The sequence below is a fragment of the Microcaecilia unicolor genome, chromosome 1, assembly GCF_901765095.1.
Source record: "Microcaecilia unicolor chromosome 1, aMicUni1.1, whole genome shotgun sequence".
Lineage (NCBI taxonomy): Eukaryota > Metazoa > Chordata > Amphibia > Gymnophiona > Siphonopidae > Microcaecilia > Microcaecilia unicolor.
Window position 1 is genome coordinate 402835291 of NC_044031.1, and position 16442 is coordinate 402851732.

The 16442-nt window shown below is 46.0% G+C and overlaps 1 protein-coding gene across 1 annotated transcript in view; it reads left to right on the plus strand.

Annotated features, from left to right (window-relative positions):
• GMPR (guanosine monophosphate reductase) overlaps positions 1 to 16442 on the plus strand; it is a 160848-nt gene that overhangs the window by 80503 nt on the left and 63903 nt on the right. The gene's annotated exons all lie outside the window — the stretch shown is intronic.

Here is a 16442-nt window from a genome sequence, read left to right on the forward strand (position 1 = left end):
CCAATAGAATATAATATATAGCAAATAAACAAACAGAATTTTCCCTGGGAGCTGTCAATATGTCCACCTGCTAGTGTAGATACACTGAGGCTCCTCATCCTCAGTTCTATTTCCTCTTATATACCTTTTTCTTACTTTATTGAACAATGAGAAATCAGACAGCACAGGGTTCAACAGGGAAGAAATGCGGTTAATTTTAGGCAGTCCTGGCATAGCCAGTGCAAGAGTGTTAATCCTACCTTTAGCCTTGTACCCCCTCAGACCCTGAGCACTCCCCCAACCCACCCAAGATTTTGATAATTAAACTCAAAACACAAATTGGAACTTGCTAATGAAGATAATTCAATTCCGTCACACAGCAAGCAAATCTCCCTCTAGCACAGAATTTACTGACGTGGAGGAAAAGATTTTAGATGCTCGGCATTCACTTTTGAAAATATATTTTCTTAATGTGAATGCCAGGCTGCTCGATTTCCACTTTTAAAAATTTATTTCTTGGTGTAAGTACCGGGCAAGCATCCTCATAAGTCTCAAAAACCTCCAAATATAAATATATATATATAAATTTTGTGACCCTTGTAAATTAAATAAAGCTGGGTTTTCATAATAACAAGAGAAAGCACTTATCTTCTACTGTGGCTTAGACGAATGGGTACACTCTACAGAGAGCCCCTGTTTTACAAGTGCTTCTTAAGGAGCCTGACGCTTGGCCACTAATACCCTAAAGATAAGTGAATACAAACTTTCAGTTCAAGAGAAAGGAAATTCTATGAAACAGCAATGGAATAAAAAACTAAGCAGGATCTGCGGCAGCGGGGGCGGCGAAAGTGGTGGGGGAGGGGCAGCGGCTGGGGGAGGCAGGCTAAAGTGTGCCCCCCCACCTTGGGCTCTGGATCCCCCCTCCCGCTGAGGTCTGGCTACGCCCCTGGTTCATTAAGAATAACCCCTCAGCTCTGCAAAATTCCTGAATCATGTGACTAGTCAAATGGTGAGAAGTTTGCAAAACTGCAGTGACCTGGGCGTGTCGTATAACAGAAACCCTGCATTGGTCCCAAGGAGCAGGACTGTAGATTTCTCATAGTTTAGGATGTTCAGCTGCCTTCAAAATGCTGCTAAAGAATTCAGACTAAAGTAATTATTCCCTTCAGCACTTTTAAATTTGATATATGCCAAGAAAGACATCATAAATATAACGCTGCTGTTTAGAAACAAAATGTCACAAAGAAAACCTAAACAGCACTAAAGGTCAGTTTACATTTCTGGTGGTATAAGGGCAGAGCTATAACAAAGATCTCCAGTGTGCTCAGAAATACTTTTCGAGATGGGGGATGAGAGTCACATACTAAGCATGAGTTGGCATGTCTCTGTTCTCTTGCACTACTAGGACAACACAGCTTAGCCTGGGGCCACAACTTTCTTGGGTGGAGTGTGAGAACTGCAATGTTTAAAACATATAGATGCAGAAAGATAAAGACCACTAGTTTTCTGCCACTGTTCTGTCACAGGCCTATGCTCCTCTCCCTCCCTCTGTTTGTTGCATGTATACTTGAATTAAATAGGCAAAGAGAAAGCATTCAATGTGGTTTGAACAAAGGCAGGAGTGGGCATAAATTGGATTTGGGAATTAATTCTTGCTGACATGGTAGAGAGGTGTGGTAGCCGTGTTAGTCCACTCTTAAAGGTTATCAATAGAAATCAAACAAAATAAAACATGGAAAAGAAAATAAGATGATACCTTTTTTATTGGACATAACTTAATACATTTCTTGATTAGCTTTCGAAGGTTGCCCTTCTATGTCAGATCGGAAATAAGCAAATGAAATGCTTTGATATTCCCATGCATACCTCCTACCCACCCCCTTAGACTGTCAATGAAATGCTTGGATGTTTCACTTATATATTCTGTCATCTTCCAAGTTTGCTTATTTCCAATCTGACGAAGAGGGGCAACCTTCGAAAGCTAATCAAGAAATGTATTAAGTTATGTCCAATAAAAAAGGTATCATCTTATTTTCTTTTCCATGTTTTATTTTGTTTGATTTCTATTGATAACCTTGCTGACACGGGAAAGATACATACTGTTCTTAGACACAATCCACTCATGCTTCTTGAGCACTCATAGATAGGACCATAGGAGCCAACTTCAAAATGATTGGGGGTGCTGAAAATTTGATTTTTTTTTTTACAGGTGGTGCATTCCCTCTCCCCCTCCTCTCCCCCTCCATTCATATCCAGCAATTCTCCTCTCTCCCCTGCCCTCTCCTCCATTCATATCCAGCAATTCTCTTCTCTCCCCTATCCTTCTCTCTCATCCATGTCCAGCGAATTCTCCTCTCTCCCCTGCCCTCCCCTCCCTCCATCCATGTCCAACAAGTCTCATCTCTCCCTTGCCCTCTTCCATGTCCAGCAATTTCTCCTCTCTCCCCTCCCCTCCATGTCCAGTACCTCACCCCAAACACCACCTGCCCCTTTCCAGCCCCCCTCTCCTCCGAGTTCCAGGCCCCCCGCCCTCCCTCCCTCTCCTTCATTTCAGGCTCCCCCACCCTCTCCTCTGAGTTTCAGGCCCTCCCTCTCTCTCCTCCGAGTTTCAGGCCCCCCTCCCTCTCCGAGTTTTAGGCCCCCCCTCCCTCTCCTCCGAGTTTCAGGCCCTCCCTCTCTCTCCTCCGAGTTGCAGGCCCCCCCTCTCTCTCCTCCGAGTTTCAGGCCCCCCCTCCCTCTCTGAGTTCCAGGCCCTCCCTTCCCTCTCCTCCGAGTTCCAAGCCCCCCTCTCCTCCGAGTGCCAGTCCCAACCCCAGCCCAACCTCTTCTCCCACAACAGTCCTCTGTCCTCGCCTTCCTGCCGCCCAGAATTTAAAACTCATCTTACCTTGCTTGGTCCCGGCAGCATTGAAAGGCGAGCAGGCTCGGCTTCAGCCTTCCATTCTTTCTCAGCTCTGGTCCCGCCCTCACAGAAACATGAAATGAGGGCGGGACCAGTGCTGGGAGAGAACGGAAGGCTGAAGCCGAGCCTGCTTGTCTTTCATTGCTGCCGGGACCGAGTGAGGTAAGATGAGTTTAAAATTCTGGGCGGCAGGAAGACGAGGACGGAGGACTGTTGAGGGAGAAGAGGGCGGGCGGGTTAAAATATTGGGGATGCTCGAGCACCCACAGCACCCACAGAGTTGGTGCCTATGGATAGGACAACTTGAGCCTCCCACTGCCCCTATGAGGTTTCTTCTCCTACACTCTAAACTTCTTAAAGAGAAAATCATAAATACCTCTGTAAGAAGCAAGTCCTGAGACCAAGCTCCGATCCCTGTGCTCTTAGGATCCTCACCTTCCAGGACCTCAGTTCTATGGCATCTCTTCCTGACATCTTACTCTCTGTATCTTCACTCCTATTACTATCCTTTTCCACTTAACACATTGAATTTCAGTCCATATGGATTCCAAGATGTGTTTTGTGTCCTGCAGAATTTTTAGTCTATTTGATTCAAGGCCCTCAATATACAATCATAACCCTCACCAATTCGATCCACCCTATCACTATGATATAATTTCAACCCTGGTGTGACAGTGTCCCACTGGTAATCCTCCTTCCACCATGTCTCAGAGATGCTTATTATATCTAATTTTTCATTTAGTGCAATATATACTAACTTTCCCATCTTATTTCTTAGGCTTCTGGTATTCGCATATAGACATTTCAAGCTATGTTTGTTGTTCCTATTTACATCTTGCTCAGCAGTTTATGATAACTTGCAATTTTTTGTTTGCTTTTCATTTAAAGACACCTGCGGGCTTATTTTCAAAAGAGAAGGGCGCCCATCTTCCGACACAAATCGGGAGATGGGCGTCCTTCTCTCAGGGTTGTCCAAATCAGCATAATCAAAAGCCGATTTTGGGCGTCCTCAACTGCTTCCCATGGCGGGGACGACCAAAGTTCATGGGGACGTGTCGGCACCGTAGCAAAGGCGGGACTGGGGCGTGATTAAGAGATGGGCGTCCTCGGCCGATAATGTCAAAAGAAGGGCGTCCCTGACGAGCACTTGGCCGACTTGGTCCATTTTGTCTTGCGACTAAGCCGTGAAAAGGTGCCTGAACTGACCAGATGACCACCAGAGGGAATCTGGGATGACCTCCCCTTACTCCCCCAGTGGTCACCAAACCCCTCCCACCCTAAAAAAAACTTAAAATTTTTTTTTCCCAGCCTCAAATGTCATACCCAGCTCCATGACAGCAGTATGCAGGTCCCTGGAGCAGTTTTAGTGGTTGCAGTGCACTTCAGCCAGGCAGACCCAGGCCCATTCCCCCCCCCCCCCCCCCACCTGTTAAACTTGTGGTGGTAAATGTGAGCCCTCCAAAACCCACCCGAAACCCACTGTACCACGTGTAGGTGCCCCCCTTCACTCCTTAGGGCTATTGTAGTGGTGTACAGTTGTGGGGAGTGGGTTTCTGGGAAGTTTTGGGGGGGCTCAGCACCCAAGGTAAGGGAGCTATGCACCTGGAAGCAATTTGTGAAGTCCACTGCAGTGCCCCCTAGGGTGCCCGGTTGGTGTCCTGACATGTGAGTGGGACCAGTGCACTATGAATTCTGGCTCCTCCCACGACCAAAGGGCTTGGATTTGGTCGTTTTTGAGATGGGCGTCCTCGGTTTCCATTATGGCCGAAAACCGGGGACGGCCATCTCTAAGGTCGACTATCTCAAGCTGGTCTACCTAAATGTTGAGATATGGGTGTCCCCAACTGTATTATCGAAATGAAAGACAGACGCCCATCTTGTTTCGATAATACAGGTTTCCCCACCCCTTCGTAGGGCCATCCTGTGAGGACGCCCTCATGAAAACTTGGGCGCCCTGTTCGATTATGCCCCTCCACGTCTACTAGGGTCTCTATTGCAACCTCGCTATTGGGATGCTCTGTCTTCCCTGTGTTGGTGATTTTTAAAGATACTTTGTTCAGAACTATGCACTTTTGTCAGCCTTCCCTCAGTTTCTAGTTTAAAAGCTCTGTATCTGCTTTTTAAATGTTGATGCCAGCACCCTGGTTCCATCCTGGTTAAAGTAGAGCCCATCTTTCTGGAATAGACTGTCCTTTCCCCAGAATGTTGCCTAGTTCCTAACAAATCTAAAACCCTCCTCCCTGCACCATCACTTCATCCACTCAGTGAAGCTGGCTGTTTCTTAATGCTCCTTTGGTCAAGGATATCCACTGTACTCTGGCCTCCATCCCTGGAAATGAGGGCAGCACCTGTCTGATATCAGACCCTCTAAACCCTCCCAACCTAGAAAGTTTCATACACTATAGATACCATATTTGGGCCCTAGGGGTCCCTGTATGTATATTTTTATTTATTTATTTTATTGGAAGTTATTAACCACTTTTATGATATCATAGATTTAAGTCTCCCTATTGTTGGGTATCTGATTAACTCGATGACAGTAAGTACATTGTCTTGTTGGAGCTTTCCATTGTTTCTATTACATATCCACTTGCTCTTTTTCCAGTCACTTTTACACCCCCTGCACAGATTTTGAGGCTGTAGGGAGAGTAATTTTCAAGAATGTCAAACATGTTAAAGAATTCTGACCTTGCCAGAGACTTGTTACTTTGCTCATCTATAATGACATACATCTTAACTGCTTTCTTGAGTTGCTTTTTAGGATATACTTTGGCTGAGCATATCTTTGTGCAGTACCTCCTACTGCGGCTTTTTCCACACACCTGTGTACAATTTGAAGTGACATCAGGTACTGGTGCTGTCTCCTTCTTCCCGCAGTGGCTTGACTCAGGGAGTGAGACTTCTGGAGGAGTAGATTTTATCTTGTCAGGGTGTAGATTTCTGATATGTTGGTGACAGTCACATTCTGTACACTTGGCTGCTTTGCCATCTTTAGCTATGTGATTGGACAAAGAGCAATGTCTATAGAAATTTCTATAATTTGTTAACAGTTTTTTACATTCTTTTAAGGGTTTCTCCCAAAACCCTCAACATTTTCTGAGAGGATGAGGTTTCTTGTTCATAGAGCACTGTCAATTCAGATCCTCTGATTTATCTGTAGTAGAAAGACAATCAGATGGCATGGATGCTGTGGGCGACACTTCTGTCTTATGTTTCCTGTGTTTACCATACTTCTAGGCTGACTTCTCATTCAGGAAATGGCTTGTCCTGTTTGCCTTAGGTGTATCAAAAATGAAGCTAGGATCGTTTCTCCTCTTTGCTAAGTCTCGAATAAACTTTGTGAAGACCTCAAAGGGAGGGAATTCCTCTTGATTGTCTTCTTTATACTTAATGCCATATAATGGCCATTTCTCTTTTATGTCATATAGCAGCTTTACTATAATATTGCTTATGCCCCAAGATGTGTCTAAGTAGCAGAGCCCCAGGAGGTTCGGTTCAGCTTTGATTGTTTCCAGTTCTTGGAGGAGGTCGTCAAGTCTTGTAACTTGTGATTATCTTTGCTTGACATTTTGGAATGTTCTTTATTCTTCCCATCAGTGATTTTGAATAGCTTCTGGGCTGCTGTGGTACTGTTGACCCACATCTCTTTCAGTCCTCTCAAGGGGTCATGCAGATATGCAGGTTTTAATCCCTTCACATGTTCAGCTAATTAATTTCTCAGCCACTTTATCAGATTAATCTCGTCTGTTGGAATGAGTTTCATATATGGTATGTATCCTTGAAGTCAGCTTTCCACCCCCCTTGTACTGCTATGGATTTTTACAGCCTGCTTCACTGACCCAGGACTATCAGTAAGTTACTGTGGATTCTTTTGGATTCGTATTAGGTAAATGAGACCTTTATTAGAAGTTCTAAAATCTACACTGATTAAGATATATACAATGATTACGCTATATACACACAGTGATTAGCTATAAACTAAAAGATCAATACCTATCTATAAACAATCATTACATCACTGGTCTCTACATCTAAGTAATGCTAAGAGTCCCTAGACCAGGAAAAGAAGCAATAATACACTATAAACAATCATCACTGGTCCTTACATCATCCAGGCTCTTATCAGCTGGGGATCCTGTTCACAGCAAAAGCCAGGAGCTTCTTTGACCAGGAGTCTGGTTCTATGCGGTGCGTCCACCCATAGATGAGCTTCCCACTTCACTGCCAGAGGCCCCCCTTTTTTATTAGGTTTAGAACTCATGTTCAGAGCTAAGGAAAACTACAGAATGCTTGAGAAACAAGCCATACTGTGGGAATGTGGTCATATGTTTTGCGTCCAGGTAGTCAATCTGAACTCGAAAACAGGCTCCACCTCCCCCTTCACATACCAAATTAATTAGAGCTGTGTCTTATCTACTACATTCCAACTATTTTCACACACTCAAAGTTAAACAATCATTTTTAAACAAAATTACTTCTAATCAACAATACAGACCCCAAGTGCACTGGTCGGTCAAGGCAGAGTTGAAAAACAATCTTTAAAATTCACTTTTATTACACCCCTGTAGCTCTCAGGACAGTCACTGAACTGGATATGCCCCCAAATCAGTAGGTCTTGCCAAGTCATTACCTTGCTAGATCTTCCCTAAAGTCTCAGGCTGATAGGCAGAAGCCATTTGTGGCTGGCTGTAGCAGACTGCCCTTTAGCTGGCTCTTTGCTTTGTTTTTTTGAACAGTGACCATTTAACTGGCCAGGAACGGCTCCTGGCCAGTTAAATGGCACTTAACCAGCTATCCAGCAGTATTCAGTGGGAGACTGCTGGTTATCTCCCGCTGAATATTGCTGGATAGCTCTTAACGGATAACCAGTTATGTTGTGTGATATAACCGGCTATCCACTAATAGTGCATCACTGGCTAAGTTTGGTTGCCAAATTAGGCCACCGACATAGCAGGAATATCTTTGGCCAGTTTAAACTTAACCAGTCAGTGCTGCATATTGGCTTGGCCAGTTAAATGTAAACCAACCAAAAAACACCTGTATATTCAATGCTGGTCACCGGAAGTGGCCTGGCATTGAATATTCGGGCTCAGTACCAACCGCAGGAATTAGCTGTGCTCCTTCCCACGGTCTGAATATCAGGCCCATGGTGTTTAGCTGATGCCCTCCCTGAGAGCAACTGTCCAACTCTTTCTTGCACCCATCTCTGTAGAGCACTGGAATCTGTGACTTGGTGCGTGGAGCTACCGTGTTAGAATTTGCGCTTAGTGTATAAAATCCTAGAGCCTAACTTTGGGCAACCTTTATTGATGTGTGGAGGCATTCCTGGGAGCATGGTTTGGGCATGGCAGAGGTGGAGTCAACGACCCCACGTAACCCTCTTCACCTACCAACACAGCATGACTATGATCGAACAGGACAACACGCAATCTTCATCCATTCCGACACTCCACTTATACCTCATACGATCACTATGCAACTTTGTATTTGTTATCCACCGACTGGGCAAATGCCTCTGATGGTACTACGTAAGCCACATTGAGCCTGCAAATAGGTGGGGAAATGTGGGTATACAAATGCAATAAATAAATATACATGCTTATCTTATAAAAAAAACACATTTACACATAAGGAATACATGCACACATGTATGCCTTCTTCAGAGAAATATAGTAACATAGTAAATGATGGCAGATAAAGACCTGTATGGTACATCCAGTCTGCTCAACAAGATAAACTCATTTTATATGGTAAGTGATACTTTATATGTATACCCGAGTTTGATTTGTCCCTGCCTTTCTCAGGGCACAGACAGAAAAGTCTGCCCAGGACTCTTTTTGTACTAAAAGTTCTGAAGGCATAAGGGCCGTCATCGGGGGAGGCAGCCTGCGTAAGGGGCATCATCAGCGCTGACCCTGGATATTCAATTCCGGGCCATTTTTGGTGACCAGCATTGAATATTCTGGGGTTTTTTTGGCCAGCTAAGTGAATATTCAGCACTGGCCAGTGAAGCTTATAGCGACCAAAGATAGGACTGCTATTTAGGCGGTCCGATTTGGTCGTTAATCTTAGCCAGAAAGCGTTTGAATATTTGCAGAGAGGCAGCTATATTGATTGATATAGCCGATTAGCCAATATGCGCTTACGGCGAATATTCAGTGGAAACAACCAGCTATCTCCCGCTGAATATTAGCGGTTAGCTGGCTAAATGCTATTTAACCAGCCAAGAACCGTCCCTGGTTTAAATAGAGCTGAATATTAGCTGCTTTTTTAATAGAAAGTACAGGGCCAATATTCAGACTGCAAGAGGGAGCCTGGCTAACTCCCACGGTCAGCAGTCAGCCCGGTGACCAGCACTGAATATCTGGGTTATTTTTAGGTGGTTTAAAGTTAACCGGTTAAGTCAATATTCAACGATATCCGGTTATCTTTAAACCGCCTAAAGATATACACCAACTGTCAGGGCCAGTCTTAGGGCGAGGTGACCGAGGCGACCGCATAGGGCCCCGCGCGGCGTGCCTGAGGTCGCCCCGCCCGCCGCTCCCACTCCCCCCCCCGACGATCGATCGCTGTTCCTACCACCCTGTCCTACCTTTAAAAAAATTTTTGAGAAGCGCCGAGTAGCAGCAGGCAGCGCCTCGCGTCTGCCCTGCTAGTAAAAATCTCCTGCACGTCGTCGGGCCTTCCCGCATGCGGCATTGAGTCCCACCCTCCTCTGAGGTAACTTCCTATTACCTCAGAGGAGGGTGGGACTCAATGCCGCATGCGGGAAGGCCCGACGATGTGCAGGAGATTTTTACTAGCAGGGCAGACGCGAGGCGCTGCCTACTGCTACTCAGCGCTTCTCAAATTTTTTTTTTAAAGGCAGTGGGTGACAGCAGCAGGAGAACAGAGTTGGTAGGTGGGTCGAGTCGGGGGGGGGACTCAGATAGGAGAAGGGTGTGGGATGGGGGTTCTCAGTTGGGGGGAGGAGGTAAGGGAGACTCAGATGAGAGAAGGGTGTGGGATGGGGGTTCTCAGATGGGGGAGGGGTAAGGGGACTCAGATGGGAGAAGGGTGTGGGATGGGGGTTCTCAGATGGGGGGAGGGGGTAAGGGGGACTCAGTTGGGAGAAGGGTGTGGGATGGGGGTTCTCAGATGGGGGAAGGGGTAAGGGGGACTCAGATGGGAGAAGGGTGCGGGGTGGGGGTTCTCAGATGGGGAGGGGTAAGGGGGACTCAGATGGGAGAAGGGTGCGGGATGGGGGTTCTCAGATGGGGGGAGGGGGTAAGGGGGACTCAGATGGGAGAAGGGTGTGGGATGGGGGTTCTCAGATGGGGGGAGGGGGTAAGGGGGACTCAGATGGGAGAAGGGTGTGGGATGGGGGTTCTCAGATGGGGGGAGGGGGTAAGGGGGACTCAGATGGGAGAAGGGTGCGGGATGGGGGTTCTCAGATCGGGGGAGGGGGTAAGGGGGACTCAGATGGGAGAAAGTTGCGCGGTGGGGGTTCTCAGATGGGGGAGGGGTAAGGGGACTCAGATGAGAGAAGGGTGCGGGATGGGGGTTCTCAGATGGGGGGAGGGGGCTGTAACTGGGGTTTGAGAAGGGGCCATATGGGAAATGGGGGCCATGCATGGGCTGGTGGGAAAATGGGGCATGCGTGGGTCAGGTGGGAGAATGGTTCTGGGGCTGAAAAGGGGGGCCCTAATACAAGGCATGTGGATGAAGGGGGGTGGAACTGGGGGCTGAAAAGGAGGGTAGGTGGGATAAGGGGGCTAGTACTGGGACTGGAGGCTGAAAAGGGGCAGGGGCTGAAACTGTGGGTACTGGGGGCTGAAAAGGAGTTAGGGAGAAGTGGCTGGGGCTGAAGCTTGGGACCGGTGAGAGAAAAGGGCTGGGGACTGGGGACTGGGGTTGAAACTGGGGGCTGAAAAGGAGACAGGGAGAAGTGGCTGGGGGCTGAAGCTCGGGACTGGTGGGAAAAAAGGGCTGGGGCTGAAACGGGGGGCTGAAAAGGGGACAGGGAAGTGGCTGGGGGCTGAAGCTCGGGACGTGGGAGAAAAGGGCGGGGGCTGAAACAGGGGACTGGTGGGATAGTGAGGCTGGAACTGGGGGCTGAAAAAAAGGGGCAGAGAGAGGAGCAGATCCTGGATGGAAGGGGGAGTGAGAGGGAGGGCAGACCCGGATGGATGGGAGAGGGAGGGCAAATGGTGGATTGAAGGGGCAGAGAGAAAGGGCAGACAGTGGATGGAAGGGATAGAAAGGGCAGACAGTGACTGGAAGGGGGAGAGGGCAGACAGGGGCAGATGGTGGATGGAAGGGGCAGAGATAGAGGACAGATGTGGATGGAAGGGGCAGGGAGAGAGGGCAGACATTGGGTGGCGGGGACAGCAGAGAGGGCAGACACTGGATGGTAGAGAGAGAACGAAGACAGATGCTGGATGGAAGGAAGACAGTGAAAAGAAGATGAGGAAAGCAGAAACCAGAGACAACAAACTGTAAATAAAATATATATTTTTATTTTTTTTGCTTTAGGATAAAGTAGTATGGTAGCTGTGTTAATAAATGTTTATAATAGAACATGTAAACAAGGTAATCTTTTTATTGGACTAATTTTAATACATTTTGGCTAACTTTTGGAGAACAAAACCCCCTTCCTCAGGTCAGGATAGGATACTGTAACAGTACTATACTATATTGACCTGAGGAAGGATGTTTTGGCCTCTGAAAGCTAAATGTAGTAGTCCAATAAAATGGTATTATTTTATTTTCTATATTTATTTTATTTCTATTTGCTAATTTTTAAAGTGGTGATTGATATTTGTTAGTTTTTTTCAAATTTACATCTGCTGTCTTTATATTTTGCACAGTACTAGGGGACATTTTCTGTTTCTGTGGTGTTGCATTGTATGCAGAGTCTGGCATCTTGGGGGTTCAGTTTAATTTTTGTCTAAATAGAAAGTTTAAATATTACTACTTATTCTATAGTGGATTAGGGTGTATCTGTGTTTGTGAAAAAGACATGGTTTTTAGTTGGCATTGACTGTGCAGGATTGACAATCCCTGGAGCTGGGGGCCTTGGAGCTCGGAGGGAGGGGTGGCCGGCCCTGGAGCTAGGGTGGGGTGGAGTTAGGGTGGGGCGGCGTAAGGGTGGGGTGGGGCTAGGGTGGGGCCCCATCAAATTGGTCTGCATAGGGCCCTGCACTTGCTAAGACTGGCCCTGCCAACTGTTTAAGCAGCCCTATGTAGCCACTTACAATTGCCGGATATGAATTAAATATTCGGGATTAGCCGGCTATATCGCACAATCTCCTATATCTCCTAAGTGCTAACCGGGAATATTCAGCAGGGGAAAACCGGCTATTCCCTCCTAAATATTGCAGGATAGCCAGTTAAGTGCCATGTAACCGGCCAGGTGCATTTTCCTGGCCGGTTAAATGGTTTCAAATATTGGACAGCTTGAGAACTTTGCAAACAGTATGTAAATCACCTCCTATTTTATGGTTAGTCAAGGTATAAGTTGACTTAAATAACTACAGGACATTTGGAGAGGGATCTGACATACCTCTCTGGTTTCCAGCAGTCTTGATTTAAGGATGCTTTGAACCCAGACTGACACCTCAGACTGTCATATTCAGCTGATGACTGAACTATCTGCCATAGATACATGCAGCCATGAAGTTTTAACAATATCCTGTTCTACTGTTTTATGTGTTGCCTGTTGTCATATATGTGGAGTAATAGCTTGGGAAGTAAGCACCCCTGAGGATGAGATTGACTGTTTCATCTAATTTGTCGGATGGGAGACTTGTCAAATAGAGCAAATTCATTCTATTTGTGTGTAATACCAAATGGATATCTAGGCCTTTATTTCAACATTATACATGTGCTCTGCTTCAGTATACTGTAGTGATAGCACACAACACGCTCCAGACAACAAAGCAAACTGCTATCATAGTTGAAATATGGACATAATATCCTTTAGGACGGAAGGTTTATTTAAAACAGCATTTCAAATCAACCTCACTAGAAGACAGTTTGAAAAACACCCCTACAGGAGCATATTACATATTTTCATAAAACGTAATGGTCTAATCTGGATAAGGACCATTTCTGGATCGTAGGCATGAATTTTCAGCAACTGTGATAAAGGGTGATTCTATAAGAAGGACACCAATATTTAAGCACCAAGAATGCTGATAAATAATCTGAATACCAGCATTTATATTATATACAAATGCATGTGTATGCATGTAAATGCCAATATTCTAGATACACGCTCTTCTATAGCACGATGTCTAAATTCAATGGTGCGTAGTTTGCAGGTGGGTGTTCACAAGGGTGGAGCCTGGGTGAAGCATGCCTTTTATCCACAACACGTTTGTTCCTTAAACTAACATAAGTACATAAGTAATGCCACACTGGGAAAAGACCAAGGGTCCATCGAGCCCAGCATCCTATCCACGACAGCGGCACCTGGCAAGCTTCCCAAATGTACAAACATTCTATATATGTTATTCCTGGAATTGTGGATTTTTCCCAAGTCCATTTAGTAGCGGTTTATGGACTTGTCCTTTAGGAAACCATCTAACCCCTTTTTAAACTGTGCCAAGCTAACCGCCTAGTGTAGACTAGTCTGCTTTTCTCCACAGGGAATGACATAGTTGACTTTTTGATCAGCTCTTCTGAAATGTTGCTTTAGTGAGTGTAAAATGATTAGCCACTCATGAAAACTGTGGAAGGATTCCTATGGATCGATATTCAAAGTAATTTAACCAGTCAGAAATGGCTCTGAGCAGAAGACTGACCAAGATGGCATCGAGGTCAGACGTGCTATGCTGAGCTCCGGGAGATTGTTTTTTCTTTTTTAACATATTTCCTGAATTATAATGCCAAAGGGAAAGATTAGAGGAATTTCCTCCTTACCCTCTGCGATCCCAACTCTTCGTCAGGCTCTGATCACAGCATATGCAACGCTTATTGCAGCCCAGGCTGCTCCTTTGACCGGAACAGAGAGGAGTCCCGGTCAGGAAAGTAAGATTTCACTTAGCCCGCAAAGTCCAGCGCAGCAGGCTCAAGGACCGGGAAGCATGTCAGGAAGCACACACGTCAAGACCTCGGAAGTCAGGGTCTCTGAACCGGCTAAGGAGGGGCTTCCTTATGATACAGCGACGCTCCAGGAGGGGGTTCCTCCTGAAAATCTGAGCCTCTCAGCTACCTCTTCGGTTGTCGGGTTTAATTTGTCGGACTGAGACAATATCTGGACCATTGATGGTGGGTGACATACGTCCTAGACCTGAGTCAACTTTTCAAACTGTTGGTAAGACCTGCAAAGGTAACGTTGGAGTCCATATGGTTGGCTATGGAGGCCCTGCACAAGGTTGTCTCACTTTTGTTTCCAATTCGAAGATGAATGTCTCACTATTGAAACAATACAAGGTCAAGTGGTGGCGGATTCATGCCTCTGATAGCATAATGTTCAGCTCTTTGAGAGATCACAAGAAGAGGTGGATTTCCATGCCACCATACTGGTCTCTTTTGTGTTTCTTCAAGATAAGGAAGCTTGCTAAGACTTTATTTGAGACAATCTGCTTCAGTTACTTTTATGGGAGAAAAGATTCAGATATTTCCTGACGTTTCCAGATGGACACAGGAAGAAAGGAAGAAGTTTCTGTCTATGCGACAGGAAGCTTGGAATTTGGGTGCTAAATTTCATTTAAAGGTTTCCATGTAAATGTGTATTACAGATTGACAATGTTAGTTTTCATTTTTTTTTGAACCTTCACAACTTCGTTCTTTTTTGGATGCAAGAACTCCTAAAACCTGACTTGTAATGACTTCTGGACTTTTTAGAGAGTTTAGATCAGGGGCGTAGCCAGACAACAGATTTTGGGTGGGCCTAAGAAAGAACTGGGTTGGCACCAATTGTTCTCCCCCCCCCCCCCCCCCCCCCCCAACCACCACCCAAAAAATATCTCAGCTGGTGGGAAAACGCTTCTTTCCACCTTGGCAGTCTGCAGCAGGCTCTGAAAACTGAGCATACGCAGGTGCTGTATCATGGAGAGAAGCATTTTTGTTACCATCAGGAGGGAGTCTTCAACTGGCCAAGTTTGGGATTCCACCAGCTACCACTAAACGGGTGCTACTGTTTGGTGGGCCTGAGTCCTATGTGGGTGGGCCCTGGCCCACCTAGGCCCACCTGTGGCTACGCCACTGGTTTAGATGCAGTTGATTAGACCTTGCTCTCTTAATTTTTTTTCTTTATACCTCCTCTCAGGTTAGTCCTTTCTTGTAGACTAATGCCTGTAAAATTTGGTAAAAGGGAATTATCCCTAAATATTTTCCTTTGTATTTCTTGGCACATTGCTTGACAAAGTTATCTTTGGTGAATTGTTGTAAATTGTTCTAAATAAATAATTTTTTTTAATGGCTCTGAGCCAGTTAATCACCTGTTTCGTGGCAGTGACGTACCTACCGGGGGCCTGGGCCCCCCAAATTGGCTCTGGGGTCCCTGGTTTAGGTGGTAGGGGTCCCCAACCCCTGCCCAGCTGAATCGTTTGAACTAGTGCTGGTCTCTGGCTCTCTGCCATGTTGTCCTGCCCTGCTCTTCCTCTTATATCACGTGCAATGCTAGTTTAGTGATATAAGAGGAAGAGCAGGGCAGGCAATGCAGCGGAGAACCAGTGCTGGACCAAATGCTTCAGCTGGGGGGATTGGGGACCTCAGACAGCTAAGGTATGTGAGGCGGTGGTAGGCACAGGGGGGAGCAGTGGGAAAGTGGGCCAAAATTCCCCCCCCCCCACACACACACACATCGAGGTCTGACTACACCCTAGTTCATGGCTAACCCAGTCATTTTCAGCAAACAGTTAACTAGTCAGTGACACTGAAAATGTCTGCTTAGCCTGTTCAAAAGAGCATACCCCATCGACCTAACATAAAAATATACATGGACACCTGCGACACAATGTAACCAAATAACGTAATGGACATTACTGACTCCTCCTTCCTCCCTAAGTTCCCCCCAATTGTACCTACCATACATATACCTTATCTACCACAATATCACCTTTGTATTCATTCATACCATGTATTTGTTCAGACCAGAATCGGCTAACGCCGCTAACGGTATATGTAAGCCACATTGAGCTTGCACAAAGGTGGGAAAATGTGGGATACAAATGCAACAATATAATAATAATAATCTCAAAAACAGGCTATTTGGCTGCATTCCAGGGGTGGAGTCTGCACTTGGCTGGTTAAGTGCAAATATTCAGCCTTAACTGGCCAAAGTAACTGCATAAAAGTCAGTCCCTGTGTTGAATTTCCAGGCATAATTTCCAGGGATAGTGCTGGGCAGACTTATACGGTCTGTGCCAGAGCCGGTGGTGGGAGGCGGGGATAGTGCTGGGCAGACTTATACGGTCTGTGCCCTGAAGAGCATAGGTACAAATCAAAGTAGGGTACACACAAAAAGTAGCACACATGAGTTGTCTTGTTGGGCAGACTGGATGGACCGTGCAGGTCTTTTTCTGCCGTCATCTACTATGTTATGTTACTATAATGCTGGTAGCGGTCAGCA